At 37.2% G+C, this 15,485-nt stretch overlaps 1 pseudogene across 1 annotated transcript in view; it reads left to right on the plus strand.

Moving 5' to 3' along the window:
- Positions 1-504: 504 nt before the first annotated feature.
- LOC144302297 (uncharacterized) overlaps positions 505-15,485 on the plus strand; it is a 128,686-nt pseudogene continuing 113,705 nt past the window's right edge. The window contains exons 1-3 of the transcript XR_013369148.1: positions 505-557; positions 2,335-2,624; positions 3,570-3,692. The product of XR_013369148.1 is annotated as an uncharacterized LOC144302297 (transcript). The remainder of the gene's footprint in view (positions 558-2,334; positions 2,625-3,569; positions 3,693-15,485) is intronic.

Raw genomic sequence — 15,485 nt, forward strand, 5'->3', positions numbered from 1 at the left:
GAATTAATATAGCATTTCACAATAACAAGATGATTGGAAATGCCTCAAATGTTTGAAAAACTTTCAAAATACACCTCAAAAATAACCCAAAGAAGGGTAATGTGGATTAGGAAATATTTTGATAACACATTAGAACACAAGAAAACCTGTGGAATGAAGCTAATACTTTATTTTTAGGAAAATTTCTAATAGTGTGAGATGCTTTCTCCAAGAAGGCTACTGTCAATTTCTTTCTTTCCTGGACACTGAAATTCCCACATTGTGGGAAGGAATTTCTTTCTCTGCATAATAGAATCTCAACTGGCCTGTGACTGTTTTAACCAAAAGACATCTAAGATTTGGTACTGTGTACTTCAAAGGCTGTGTCATAAGGAGCTTTGTAGCTTCTGTTTGGATCTCTTAGAGTGTCTCTCTGGGGAATGATAAGCACCTTGTAAAGTGTCTCCACCCTGAGATGACCACACAGTGAGAAAGTAGAAGTTAGGCACGTGGAGACAGAGATCGATGCCCAGACAACCACCCAAATATTCGAACAATCTCAGCCCCAGTGCCAACATGTGAGTTAAAAAGCCTTATGCAAGCTTAACCCTGGCCGCCACTTGACTGCTACCATAGTTGGAATCCCAAATGAGGACCATCAAACTGAGTTCTTCAATCCTCAGAAATGTGAAAGATAACAATAAATTGCCCCCCTCCTTTTGTTTTTTTTTTTTTTTTTAAAGTAAGCTCCATGCCCAATGCAGAGCCCAAACTCATGACTCTGAGATTGAGACCTGAGCTGAGACCAGGAATCAGACACTTAATTAACTGAGCCACAGTCAATTGCCTTTTTAAATGACTTTGGGAGTGGTTGGTTACACATTCATAGATAACCAGAAATATCTTAAAAGAAGAAAGTCTAAAAATCGATGAGTCAATTTCTATCTCCACCACTTAGAAGCAGAGCAGTGAAAGAAATCTAAAGGAAGTAGGAGGAAGACAACGATAGAGATCACAGTGCTAAAGTAATTAAATGGAAAAATACGGAATACTGAAAAATCAATGAAGCCAACCCTTTGTTCTTGGAAAAGGTGAAGATAGATAGATAATAGATATCAAAGCTGATCAAAAATTAAGGAGAAGACACACATTTATTTCAGGAATAGGAAAGGGGACCTCACTTCAAATTGGACAAACATTAAAAAAATAGTGTGAAAATATTGTGAACAACTTAACAGCAATGTATTTGAACACTTATATGATACGGACAAATTCCTTGAAACACGTAATTTACATGTTTAAATAAAAATCTGAATATTCTTATATTTACTAAAGAAATTGAATCTGTAATTAAAAACTTTGTGCACATTCACACACAAACACACACACGTACACAACCATAATCTAAGGCCCAGATGGCATCACAAATGAACTCTTCCAAACATTTAAGTAAGAAATGACAACACTCTTATACAGATAATTTCAGAGAAGAGAAAAAGAAGAAAAACTCTTCCCACTTGTTAACTGAATCCACGGAAAGCTATGAAAGGCACTGTATCTTGACCACCTCTACTTCAGGGATACAAAAATCAATCAGCTTTATTCATCACATTAGCAGAAATAACAAGAAAAATCATATAGTTATCTTTATAGAGTCAGAAAAATTAGTAAATAAAACTTAATACTTATTTATGATACAAGTCCTAAGGAGACTAGGGGCAGAAAGAACATTTCTTAATCTGATAAAACTAATCTATATTAAAAAAAAAAAAACCTCCAACATCATACTTGACAGTGAAATGTTAAAAAACTATGTACATTCAGAAGCAAGACAAAGACGATCTTCACCAGCCCTGCTCTATAACATTCTATTGTGGTCACCAGGAAGAGAACCAATATTTTAAGAACTGGACATATGGACCAAATATTTGAACAGGCACTTCAATAAGATGTTATCTAAATGGCAAATAACAGGAAAGCGTGCTTAACCTAATTAATCATCAGGAAAATGCAACCTAAAAATTACAATATAATAATATTATGCACTGTCCAGAAGAGTAAAAATAAAACAAAATAAAAGAGACTATCCCAAATGTTGGCAGGGATGCATGAGTAGCATCTGGTGTCTAATATACCATTGGTGGGAGTGTAAATTAGAAGAACTTCTTTAGAAGACTATTTGGCTATAACTTCTAAAGCAAAGCATGTCATACCTCTTGACCTAGCAATTCCAGGCCTAGAAACCTTACCCAACAGAAACGCATGTGTGAGTTTGCTGAAGCCACGCGTGGGAAAGTTTATAACGACCTTCTTTATAATAACCCTCAAATAAGAAAATATCCAATCTCTTATCAGCTATGAAACAGGTCAATTAAAACTGTGGTGTACTTATGGAATTGAACAATATGCAGGAACGAGTGAACCAACTGGAAGCACATGCAGGAACACGGGTGTATCTCCTAAGCAGAGTGCTGAACCAGAGAAGCCAGACGCCCGCTCCCAAATACAGTGTGATTCTGCTTATATAGTTCCAGAAAGACAAGACCTGCAACCTGTAGCGATTAAACATCAGGCCAGCTGTCAACCTTCAGCCAGGCCGGGTGGTTCTTGGGTGCTACAACGTTCTCTTTATTGTGGTGGCCCTGGTAGGTTCCCTATCTGAAAAACTCGCCAAACTGCATACTTAGGATTCCTGTGCTTTTCTGTGTATATGGCACATTTCAATGAAAAGTCAACTAAAAGGAAGCAGAAGCAGTCTCAACACCTGTACAGCCATGCCTCAGACTGAAGCAGTTACATCCAGTCAGGATGTGCCACAGCTCACTCCATCTGTCAGTTCTTTTTTTTTTTTTTTTTAAGATTTTATTTATTTATTCATGAGACACACACACAGAGGCAGAGACACAGGCAGAGGGAGAAGAGGTCTCCATGCAGGGAGCTCCATGCAGGACTCGATCCCAGGGGGACCAAAGCCTGTCAGTTCTTTAGCTTTGGGATCAGTTCTCTGCTCTCAGGGTTCCACAATCAGGATGATTTAGCCCCTCTTGTTCCTGTGCTTCCACTTTGCCAGCTTCTTCTGCTCTTTCTAACACATTCTCCTTCTCTCTCACTGTCTCTCCCCCATTCTTACCTGCTCCTCCTCACTCCTTCTCTGCCCTTTCTACCCTCCATCTCCTCCAGCCACAGTCATCCCTGCCTCTCACGAGGCAAAGATTTATGATGTCAGCTAGTGAACATGCAGCAGAGGTGCCTCTTTTGAGCAGAGCACACCACTATCAAACCTACAGAGGTGTTGGGATATGGAATTTCTGGACCTGTACTATAAGTCTTCAATTCCAGAAGACTAAACATCTCCTTAGGACACTGCTCAAAAATATCTCAATTACCAAAGGCTGTGACCTACCTTTTCCTTTGCATCGAAATTGGAATGCACCAGCTCTAATTAAAATAAGATATTATAGTGTTATCTCATTTAATCTGAGGTCAAAGAATAATGCCATTCTGCGATGGTGCATTTTTAGGAGAGCCACTGAAGTCTTTTTATGTGTCGAGTTATAGGAGGCTAATTCTATTTAAATGTTCAATTGCAGATATAAATGAATGTACCACTGACAACGGTGGCTGTCAGAACCAATGCTGTAATGCAATTGGCAGTTATTACTGCAAGTGTCAAGCTGGCCAGAAGCTGGAGGAAGATGGCAGAGGATGTGAAGGTAACGTTTAGGACTGTCTGCTTACAGATAAGGAAAGAGAGAGCATCTATGTAATGCAAAAGAGGGGGTTTGTCTTTTATCCATAGCCAGTTGAACTGCCTGTGTTGAATGTTGTCAAGAGCACAGATCTTCCTCTCATGTCTAGATTACAAAATTGTAACCCTAAGAACACTTCAAGTAGCTTATTATAGGAAACATATGATTATACGCTGGTTTGGTTGTGTCATGTTCTGATTATGGAATTTCAATCGTTCATTTAAATCCCTGGGTAAAGTACACATTTTCGAAAGCATTTCATTTAATTCTAAAGTAAAAATGGTGCTTATCATAAAATACTCATATGTTGCTACAGTGGAGATGGAGGGGCACGAAACTAAGCACAGGATCAGTATTCTTGGTGCAGAATTAGCTTTTTTTTTTTTTCACAAACTCCAATTTACTGTCTCCTTTTAAAATTAATTCCTGCCTTCCTTTATTTATGAATTCATCATTTGGTTCATTTGACAATCGTTGAGTTCCTGCTCTGTAGCAGGCATTATTCCACGTTCTGTGGATATAAAAATTAATGAGAAATAAATTCTGCCCTGAAGGAGTTTACTGATTAGAAGCAAAGATTGAAACAGAAACCAAAACCTTACAGAATGGTGTTCTAAGGCATTAGCACATGCGGTTAAATGCACTGGGTTCAGAGACCTGAATTTGAATCTCAGCTCTCTCACTTAATAATTTAGGTAACCCTGCAGATGTTATTTAGCCTTGCTAAGACTCGATCCTCATCTATAATATTTGGGATAATGGTACTTTCTAAAATCACAAAAGTTGCCATAGAATTCAATAAGATAATGTGCCTAAAGCATTTAGCATAGTGGGTGGCATATAGTGGGTATTCAGAATTTTAGTCTCATCTAGGAACTCAGTTATTGCCCATACTGGGAATGTCATGGGGGCCAGAGACTGCTTCCTTTTCTCTAAGAAGGAGATATCCAAATTAAAAGGAACCCTGTACAATGTCTTATTACTGTTCCTTCTGATTTCCCCCCCCATCTATTCATATTACTAAAATGCTGGAGCATTTTTTTTAGATCACTTAGAAATGTATTTATTCTATGTTTGCCCATTGACCTTACAATCATGCTCATTTTTTTTTTTTTTTTTTTTTTTTTTTTTTTTTTTTTTTACGTCTGACAATGTCTGTTCCTGATGGGACATACGTGAATAAGTGGGTAGGAGAAAACAAAATAAACAAAAGACATCCAGCTGAGGACAACTGGGGCTGGGGCTGTGGGTTTGATTGGGACTGCCAAGGTAAGACAAGTTGTAGATGTGAGTAGGTTAGCGGATTTATCAGACCCTCAGGAAGCAGTCCCTTCTGGCAAGTTGTGGCAGTCAGCAACAGGAAGGGCCCCAAGTAAGCCTGCAGATACTCAAAGCCAACTGCATCTGGGCCTTCCTGAGACAGGCTTCACCCTCTGCCAGGAAGAGTATAAATTAATACAGGCAAGCCCTACATTTACACAGGCTCCTTTCATTCAAGGGAGATAATCTTTATACGCTGATGAGATTATCTGTCAGTGGTGTTCTTGCTATTGATTCAATATCAGAGAACAGGAGGACTCAAGGACCCCATGGTGTCCAAATGAAAAGTGGGACAATGACCGCTGAAGACAGCATGGTCTACATGATGAGAATATTCTTTGTCATGACCTTCCCTTCCCTGGCAGGCAGCGATCTCTTGTTTCTTTTGGCTGACTATTGTTATCACCATCATCCTTATTATAGATATATCTGAAGTGCCCTGCACAGCAATTAGCCATTGGTAGGTATAATAATCGCTATTATGTTTATAATAACTATTAGGCTAACAAGTCATGATAAACTTTGTACCCACTAATTCATTTACATGCAATTATCTCACATTTAATTGAAGTTAATAACTCTTCATATAATCATCAGAACGTTTAGAGAAGTGATTTCTGTGGTTTCACATAACCGATGTCCTGTTGCACAGAGTAAGAGCAAGGTCAGAATTTGTGAGAATCAAGAGTGTGACCTTGAACTAACACTGACTTCCTATTTACAGAGATGAAGCATTGGTGGGGGGGATTGGGGGGGGTTGCTACAAAGTGGAGCATGCACCACAGAACCGCCTCACAGTCTCCTACTTCTCATACTTCTGACACTCTTTGCCTGCTCATTTCCTAAAATGACTGGTAGACATGGTGATGCTAGAGAACCGGCTTGCTTGATTGTTGAACATACAGATTTGCTTATATACATAATTAAATAAAAAATAATAGAGGTTATTTTGAAATTGGGTGCATTCTAAAGCCACTGCAAATGAGCATTTCAATTCATGTGAGTGCACTAATGAGTCATTCATATTTATTCACTGGATACTAACAGTAAAGGTCGGTTGGTTTCAAAAACCGTTGTATTGAATGTTACAGATATGGAATTAAATAGCCATTTGAAAAGACTTCTTTTTACATTAATATAAATGGATTATAACTCATTTGAATTGCCTTTTAAAATACAGATCAACATTTTAGTAGACATTTGTTGTACTATTAAATAAACCTAGAGTCTACTTTTCAATGGAAATGAAATATTTGTAAATGGCCTTGTTAGCTAATCTTACTTTTTAACCTTTTCTCTGAAAAGCTATAAACTTGTAAAGAAGGTTTCTGATTAGCTCAGTTACGTGGTATCCCCTTTCTCAGACATAGTGCTGAACTTAAAGCACTGTTTCTAATTCACACTGCAGATAGGTTTTATAAGGTGTAAATTAAAAAGAAAAATAAAGAGGGGAAAGAACCACCTACTAGTGGACACTGTGGTATATAGTGTACTCAGGTATATATGTACAGGATGCATATATGTATATATTTTTTTGAAAGGGCATAAAGATTGCCTTTAATCTGTCAATGTGGATTATAATATTTATAGATTTTCATATGTAACCATCTCTGCATTTCAGGAAAAAATTCAACTGGATTTAATATTTTATTTACTACATCCAATTTGCAGTTATTTTGTTTAGGATTTTTACTTTCATAGCCATGAGTGAAATAGGCCAGTAATTTGTGTTTTTCATCTGTTTTTTATGGTATTGGTTCTCAACTGGAGTGATTTTGTCCCTCAGAGACATTTGGCAATGTCTGAAGACATAAATTTCACAACTGAGCCTAGGGGTACTGTTGGCATCTAGTGGGCAGAGGCCAAGATACTGGTAAAGATTCCCTTCTTCTGTTACTTTGATTAGATATTTGTTAGACCTGCTATTCTATATCCCAGGCTGCTCTTCTCTGTTCTATTTTCTTTTCTCTCTTTACTGCACATGCTCAGCTAGTTGACTGAGTTTCAGATGTCAATAATTTAACCTTACAGTTTTAAAAGCCTTATTTTTCTCAAATCTGTAAGTTTCTTTCTCTTGTACACTTATGTTTACAACTGTATCCTTTTCCTTTACTGTTTCACACATAGCTACATTGTGTGTCTGATTCCAACACCTGAGGTTCTTGCTGGGGAGTCTAAATCTATTATTTCTTATTTCTGGGCCTTCAGTTACACTGTCTTTCCTTTCATGTTGTATATACTTCTAGTATAGTACTTCTCACAGAGCACTGCACTTATTTACACATCTGTCCTGTCTCTTAGTTTGGGAATATCTTCTGGGACAGGGCCATGTCTTATCATGTCTTCCCACTTTCTTATCCCCAGGTAACAGGTGTCTAGTACCTAGCAGAATTCCATAAATGTTTATTGAATGAATGAATGAGCAGATGAATACCCATCCATTCAAATACAAATGCATACAGCATAAAATCAGTATACCTTTATTCATTTCCTTATCTACAGATTCTAATCATGCTGGGTTTGTCACTTAAAGTCAGGCTAGTTAAACCATTTGGTTATCACCAGGTCTTTGTGTAAATATTTGCTGATAACAAGTCTGTTTCATTTGAAAAAGTAAATCACATTTTTACTTCTAGAGGGCAAATCAAAGTCTTTTTAGCTTAGTTTGAACTTGCTGAAGTTTCTCTATGTGGCTTTTCTAAATTATTGGTGCAGCATTATCACTAATGTGACTCTCTGAGCATAGTAGTCCCATGGAGTCAAAGTTTGTTTGTTTTTTTTTCTTTCTAAGTGAAATAGTAACTAACATTACTGCACTTTTAATAAGTGAACTGATAATAAACATTGGTTGGACATTTGAGATAAATCCTACATTTGGGAGAAATAAATGGACATAAAAGTATATTGTTTAAGCAAATTGTTAAAAATATTTAAAAGTAATCTGGATAATATTTTTAGCCTTTTTTTTTCCTGAAAAACATTAGAAACGATAATATGAATAAACAGAGAATGTAACTTGGTAGGTCATTGTCACGGAATTATAGAATTTTTGACTAAAAATTATATAGGTGGAATCCCAGGGAAATTAAATGATTTGAGCCAGTTGAAAATGCTAATTGGTGGACAAAGTGACACTAGAAGCCAAGCTTTCTTTTTTCCCTGCTATGATATTGATAGGCAACATGAAGTAGATACAGATCAGGTTAATCACAACCATGAAGTCAACTGTGCTCCAAGTGTCCCAGAGACCTTCAACTCACAGAGGCCATGATCTACAGAGGGGGTAAATGAAGCCCTGGAGAAACTGACAGATTTCCTCCAAGTTTCGGACTATTTATAGAGGTAAGCGGTAAAAATAATCCAGTTCTTTTCCCACCTACCATTCTGCTGATCAATCTGGTCGGTAAACATTCACTGGGCAATGTCTATGTGCTCAGCACTATGCTGCATAATTCAAGAAGACCGGACGGAGTACTACAAATTACGGCTTCTTCTGTCATAGGGTTTCGGTATCATTATGAATCCTAGATATAAAATTCTTTTGTGATAAGGAAAGTTCAAGTAATTTTATTATATGCTTTGAGAGTTCATGCATGCCAGCTCTTTGCCTCCAAGCAGCCCTGTATCTAAGCCAGCTGGCAGTTTATCCTGATACCAGAGATCTCCAAAGGAGGAGGTTCTGCAAATCTTTTCCACTGTCTGTTTAAAACCCTTGCTATCAGGAAAGCCTTCCTTACAGGTCATCTATATTCCTTCTGTTTAAGTTTAAATTTAAGCCTTCTGATTTTATTGTCTTCTTAGTTCAGAAAGACTTAGCTAATCAGAATCCTCCCTTACAATAATTCTTCCCACACTTATAGCATACTACTGTGCCCCTTTTCGACTTGATAAAAATGTACACCCAATACCAGAGGCTGTTGGCACTTTAAGAAAAAAAATATTATTATGTAGCTAGCTATCCATATGTCATCCATCTATTCATCCATCCATCTATCCACCCACATACATAAATGCATATGTATTTGGTTTTGAGTTCATAAAATTCACTTGAAGAAATTACTAAGGATTTATCTACTTCTGTGCATTGCTTCTCTTAATAGTCATTTATAAAGGGCCTCCTGAACTTCTGCTGGTGTCAGGGAAGATGTAATGGTAGTAGGATTTCCCTGATTTTCAGGAGTTGACAGTCTATTGGGAGGATATAAATGGAGAACAGTTTGATGAAATTCCCATAGAATCTTTTCTCCTAAACTAAAAAAAGAAAAGGTATCCTTTTTTTTCATTTATCAAGACATATCTACAGTATGGACTTCATTATGTTTGAAAGCTTGAATCAAAATTCTTGATATTTATCATCATTGATGTGTAAATGTATGCCAAGTTTCTTCCTTTTCATCCATCCAACCATCCATCCATTCACCAAACATGTATGTGACCCATCCACAGTGGACCATGTTGGACAAAGAGCACACACTTTGGGTTTGAATATTGACTGACATTTACTGTGAAACTTACAGCAAGCTACTTAATATTTATGGACTTTCCCTTCTTCATTTATAGAACCAGAATTACCAGCCCTAACCTGATATAGGTTGAGAGATTAAATGAGATGTTATATGAAAACAATTTGATGGTGGAAAAGCCTCCTTTCCCCTTACTTCATGACCGTAGGAGAGAAGTGTTTGTTAGTCTAACAATCCTGATATCTCCCTGCCTCCTCCTCACCACCTTCTTTCCAGAATATGGGGAAAGAAACCCTGGAGTTTAGCTCACCTTCCTATCTCCTCTTAGAGATCTGCAAATGCCTGCAGAAAGTGCTCATTTTGGTGTCCTCTCTCATGATAATGTTTTAACAAGGGCAGATCCCCACATGGGAAAGAGTGAGGTTTTTCAGCTATACCTATAACCAAGTGAGAGCATTTTCCTAATTTTGCATATGTTTTTAGGACGCCCACTGTTGCTACACCCCTAAATCTTCTCCAGTTTCAACTATTAGAAAATTAAAGCTGATATTTTATTCACAACTGCTTATTTTGGATTAGATCTCAATTAAAGCAAGAGTAAGGCAGGGAACATAAATTTGTTATTGTACCTTTTTATATACTAACGCCTTGCATTTTCCTAATGCATAATACTCAAGAGATTTTCCTTCTTTCCTCATTTTTAATTTTTTCTGATGTCATATGTTGCTGAAGATAAAAATATGTGTAAGGTTATCTGTCTCTCTCCAAGGAGCTTCCAGTTCAATAAAAGATTTAAGATGGATGAACAAACAGCTACAGTCTAAGATAGCGGGAGTAAATACAAGGCAGGGGCAAGTAAGTGCTATGGGAATTAACCAGACAAAGAGATAACCCACCATTGAATTAAAATAGGCTGCAAGGAACAGGGATAGACACTAATCAGTCAGTCCTGGGACTGAACAACTCTTCTTCCATTTCTTTAGTTTCTTTAAAAATTCCTAATCAGTGTACTGTTGTCAGTCTTCTCTTTTGTTTGACATTGGAAAACATCTAAGATTTTAATAGCAAAGCTGACACTGCCACACCCACAATCCTCTTTTGTAGAAAGTCTAAGGGTATTCTTAAGTATCTGTGTCTTTTAGACTAGAGAGAGAACCACACATATAAATCAAATCTGAAACTTTACTATGAAAGGGGAAATCCACTCTATCTCTTTTTAAGTTAATCTTTTAAATGAAGCCCATCATTTCTCCTCTAATAATTCAGAGATCATTTCAACACCTCAGCTTTCTGCTAATACTTCCAGTCAAACCATATTTGGTAGTGAGGCAAACCAGAAGAGACTGTAAATGATACCAATTCTCCAAGATGAGTTGGCTCACTTTCCAAATTTCATTAGGTACCTACAGATTTATTGAAGCAATCTTCAATAGGTAGTGACAAAAGAAAAAGACTTGAGAAAAGAGATCCCAGAAATCCATGGCTGACAAGCGAGACGTCTCTTCCAGGGGCCTTGTGTTAGTAGTAGGCCAGGACAAAAATTAACCAACTACAAACCTCCTATTTTCAGTAGCTCCAGTCACTTGCAAAAACAATGAAAAAGAAGCAGCTGATCAGGGAAAATTGTGTGTGGAAGTGTCTAAGAATGGTGGGCAGCAACGGACCTTCTTCCTAAAGTTTAAATCAGGGCCCTTAAATTTTGCCTTATATCAAGATAAGAAACAAAATTTTACTATTCTTTGTTTTAATTGAAGCATAATCGATATACAATGTCAATAATGTTATATTAGTTTTGGGTGTACAACCTAATAATTCAGCAATTCTCAACAGTTTACTACGTTCGCCACAGTTAAGTATAGTTGCTGTCACCACCCCATGTCATTGCAATACTATTGACTCTCTTCCCTATGCAGTACTACTTTTCACCCCAATGATTTGTTTATTTTATAACTGGAAGTTTGTACCTCTTAAACCCCTTCACTTATTTCACCCATCCTCCTGCTCCCTCCCATGTGGCAACCACCAGTTTGCAGTCTGTTCTGTACATTTGTAATTCTGTTTCTGTTTTTTTGGTTATTTGTTTGTTCACTTGTTTAGTAATATAACTAATTCCACATATAAGTGAAATGATGTAGTATTTGTCTTTCTCTGTCTGATTTATTTTACCTACCATAATACCGGTACCCTAGGTCCATCCATGTTGTCACAAATGATAAAATCTCATTCTTTTTTAGAGTTCAGTAAGAGTCCTCTGTGTGTGTGTGTGTGTGTGTGTCTATTCATTTATCTAGCAATGGACACTCATATTTCCATATGTTGGCTATTGTAAATAATGCTGCAATAAACATAGGGGTGCATATATCTTTTTAAATTAGTGTTTTCATTTTCTTTGGGTATTTAGTGGAATTACTGGATTATCCAGTGTTCTTCTCCACAATCTTAAATGACAACCTTCCTAGATAGAGTATCTTTTTTCTTTTTCATTTGAGCCTCAATCAGAAGAACTTGGGCCCCCCATGAATGTTACCAGGGGAGTATTCTTAATGTAGTCTTTTTTTTTTTTTTTTTCCTTTCAGCCCTTTGAATATATTATGCTACTTTCTTGTGGCCTGGAAAGTTTCTGCTGAAAAATCAGCTGTTAGCTTGTTGGGGTTTCCTTTATAAATAATTATTTCTCTCTTGCTGCTCTTAAGATTCTCTCTTTATCTTTGATCTTTGATATTTGAATTATTGTGTGTCTTGGTGCGGACCTTCTTGGGTTCATCTAATTTGGAACTCTGTGACTCCTGGACCTGTATCTGGATGTCTGTTTTCTTCCACAGATTAGGGAAGTTTTTAGCTATTATTTCTTCCTATTAGTTTTCTGACCCTTTCTCTCTCCGTTCTTCTTCTGAGACCTCTATGATCTAAATGTTAGTATCCTTGATACTGTCCTAGAGATCCCTTAACCCATCTTCATTTAATTTTGTTTTCCTCTTTGCAGTTCAGTTTAGGTGCTTCTCATTACACTGTCTTCCCCATCACTGATCTGTTCTTCTGCATTTTAATCTGTTGTTGAATTGCTGAATTAGTGTAGTTTTCATTTCAGTTACTGAATTATTCAACTTTTAGTGGGTCTCTTTTCTTTCTTTCTTTCTTTCTTTCTTTTTTTCTTTCTTTCTTTCTTTCTTTCTTTCTTTCTTTCTTTCTTTCTTTCTTCTTTCATTCTTTCTTCTTTCTTTCTTTTTCTATTTCCTTGTTAAAGTTCTCACTGAATTCATTCATTGTTTTCCCATGTCCAGTGAGCATCTTTATGATCATTACTTTGAATTCTTTATCAGGTTAGTTGCTTATTTCCATTTCATTTAGTTCTTTTTCTGAAATTTTGTGTTGTTTTTTTTGTTTGGAGAATATACCCTTGTCTCCTCATTTTATTTGACTTTCTGTGTTTGTTTCTGTGAATTAGGTCAAACAGCTACTTCTAGACTTGAAGGAATGGACTTGTATAGGAACATCTCATGTGCCTGGAAGCTTTGGCTGGCTAGCTAGAACTGTAGTGAGTGTGAGCTGGGGGTCTTGGGACACTTCACACTGGGGCCACTCTGGTTGGATAGCTGGAGCTGAAGTGGGCATGAGCCAGCCACCCTAGTGGAACAGCTTTAGCTGAGGTGGGCATAGGCTGGGATTTTCAGGGCATTCTGCACAGAGATGACTATGGCAGGACAACTATAATCTAAGTAGATTCTCTGCACATTGGGTGCCATAGACAATCATCTCAAGATATGATTGGAGTATCCAATGGGCATGGAGTATCCTGGGATTCTTTGCACCTGGGTCACCTTGATGAGATGGCTTCAACTGTCTTGAGTGAGCACTGTCCAGGGATAGCCTAGTGTGTGGAATGCTGGGGCTGCTTTATATGGTCCCCTTGAGGGGACAGATGGGGCTGGTATGGGCTAGGGTCCTGGGGTTCACTGAGGCAGCAGGCTGGTCAAGGCACTATACCCTGTTCTCATCTATTTTGTCAAGGTGGAGGGGGGAACATAAACAATGGTGCTTGCCTGCCCCTCTGTGCCCAGAAAGTGTGCCACTGCTCCCTCACCTTTTGGCAGAGCTTTGGGACTGTCTCCTTTATATTCTAGTTGTTCCTCTAAACCTGGGCTTTTTGTCCTATGCTACAGGTTATCTAGGGCTGATGTGGGCTAGGGGTCTGGGACTTCTTGAAGTGGAGGGTAGCCAGGGTGCCCAGAGCCTGCTCCTATCTGCACTATCAAGGTGGAGCAAGAGTATAAACCATGCTAGTAGCCAGTGCCTCTGACCCTTCACTCTTTGGTGGAGGGGCAGCTTCTTTATAGTCTGGCTGCCCTTTTAAACTGCAGCTTTTATCTGTGCCTCAAGGCAGGTGAATCTTTCACTGCCCTTCAGTACCATCTCTCCCCAGGGCAGCTTTCAGTGTTAGGGGTGGGGATCCTTTCAGTACCATCTCCATCTCTCCTGCTGTTCTCTATGAGGTCCCTCCATCCTTCGTGTACAAAAGCTGTTCAGTCTGCCTTTAGTTCTTTTTCCAGAGGAATGATTCTATACGTAGGTATGGATCGGTGAATCCATGGAGGAGGCGAGTTCAGTCTTCCTATATTACCATTTTGGACCATCCTCTCAAGTTTAATGTTCTGAAGAATAAAATCTTTTAGTTTAATTTGCGATTACTTTGAGTTTCCTGACTCAGTCATTCAAAAATAAGTTGATCTTTTTATTTATTTTTATTTATTTATTTATTTATTTATTTATTTATTTATTTATTTATTTTTAATTTTTATTTATTTATGATAGTCACAGAGAGAGAGAGAGGCAGAGACACAGGCAGAGGGAGAAGCAGGCTCCATGCACCGGGAGCCCGACGTGGGATTCGATCCCGGGTCTCCAGGATCGCGCCCTGGGCCAAAGGCAGGCGCCAAACTGCTGCGCCACCCAGGGATCCCAAGTTGATCTTTTTACAATATTATATTGTTTTTCATTTTTTTCTAAAAAGAATTCCCCAACTGAAGCACCCTGCCCTGAATCACCTCAGATTTGTGTCCCCCCTCTATATATAAATAAATAAATAAATAAATAAATATATATATATATATATATATATATATATATATATATATATATATATTTCCAAAAGATCAGTATGATCCTATATTGTAAAGAGTGATGCTTTGGACTTATGAAATGTAAGTGGTTACTTCCTATACTTGCAATACTCATATTATTTCCTATTACTATTATAAAAAATAGTAATGGATAATTGATTTAAATTTTCCTTTTGGTATAATAAATACCTTTATCAATTTCTAAGTAAGGGAGATTTTTCATCTTTCAATAAGTACTTATTAAGAGGGACTCTGAATATATATGTGTAATTTTAATCAGGAATAAGCCAGTTAAAATTGGCTTGTTATTTTGCTCTTGGCTTTCATGTGTCTATTTTTTTAGTAACCTTCTGAAGTCCAGAACCCCTTCCATACAACATTTCAGAGAAAGAATTAAAGTCACTCATAAAAAAAAAAAAAAACTGTATGCCTTAGTTCATGAATTCAAGTTAAGTTTCAGTTATTGTTAATCATTCTAGTTTTTAATTTTTAATAGGCTAAATGAGCACTTCCTTGGATACAATTAATAGCAACATAAAAGAATATCATTTGTTTTGTTTATTGTGGATATATTTGATGGACATATCCTACATGCATTGTCAGTAAAATCAAATACATGAGAGTATGCATATTTATTTTTATTTTTATGTTACATTTTCTATACAAGTGTCTCATTGGGAATAGTATATTCCTAAGAACAGTAAATATGTAAACTGTGCCGTGCTATTACAAACATAAACTTTCATATATTTCACCATTCTACATATGTAGGAAAGAGAGATTTAAAGAATCTTATTCAAACAATTTTTCTAAACAGTGTTGTTCTCTTTTTATCAAGGGGGATGTTTGGCTTCTGG

Source organism: Canis aureus, chromosome 31, assembly GCF_053574225.1.
Source record: "Canis aureus isolate CA01 chromosome 31, VMU_Caureus_v.1.0, whole genome shotgun sequence".
NCBI lineage: Eukaryota > Metazoa > Chordata > Mammalia > Carnivora > Canidae > Canis > Canis aureus.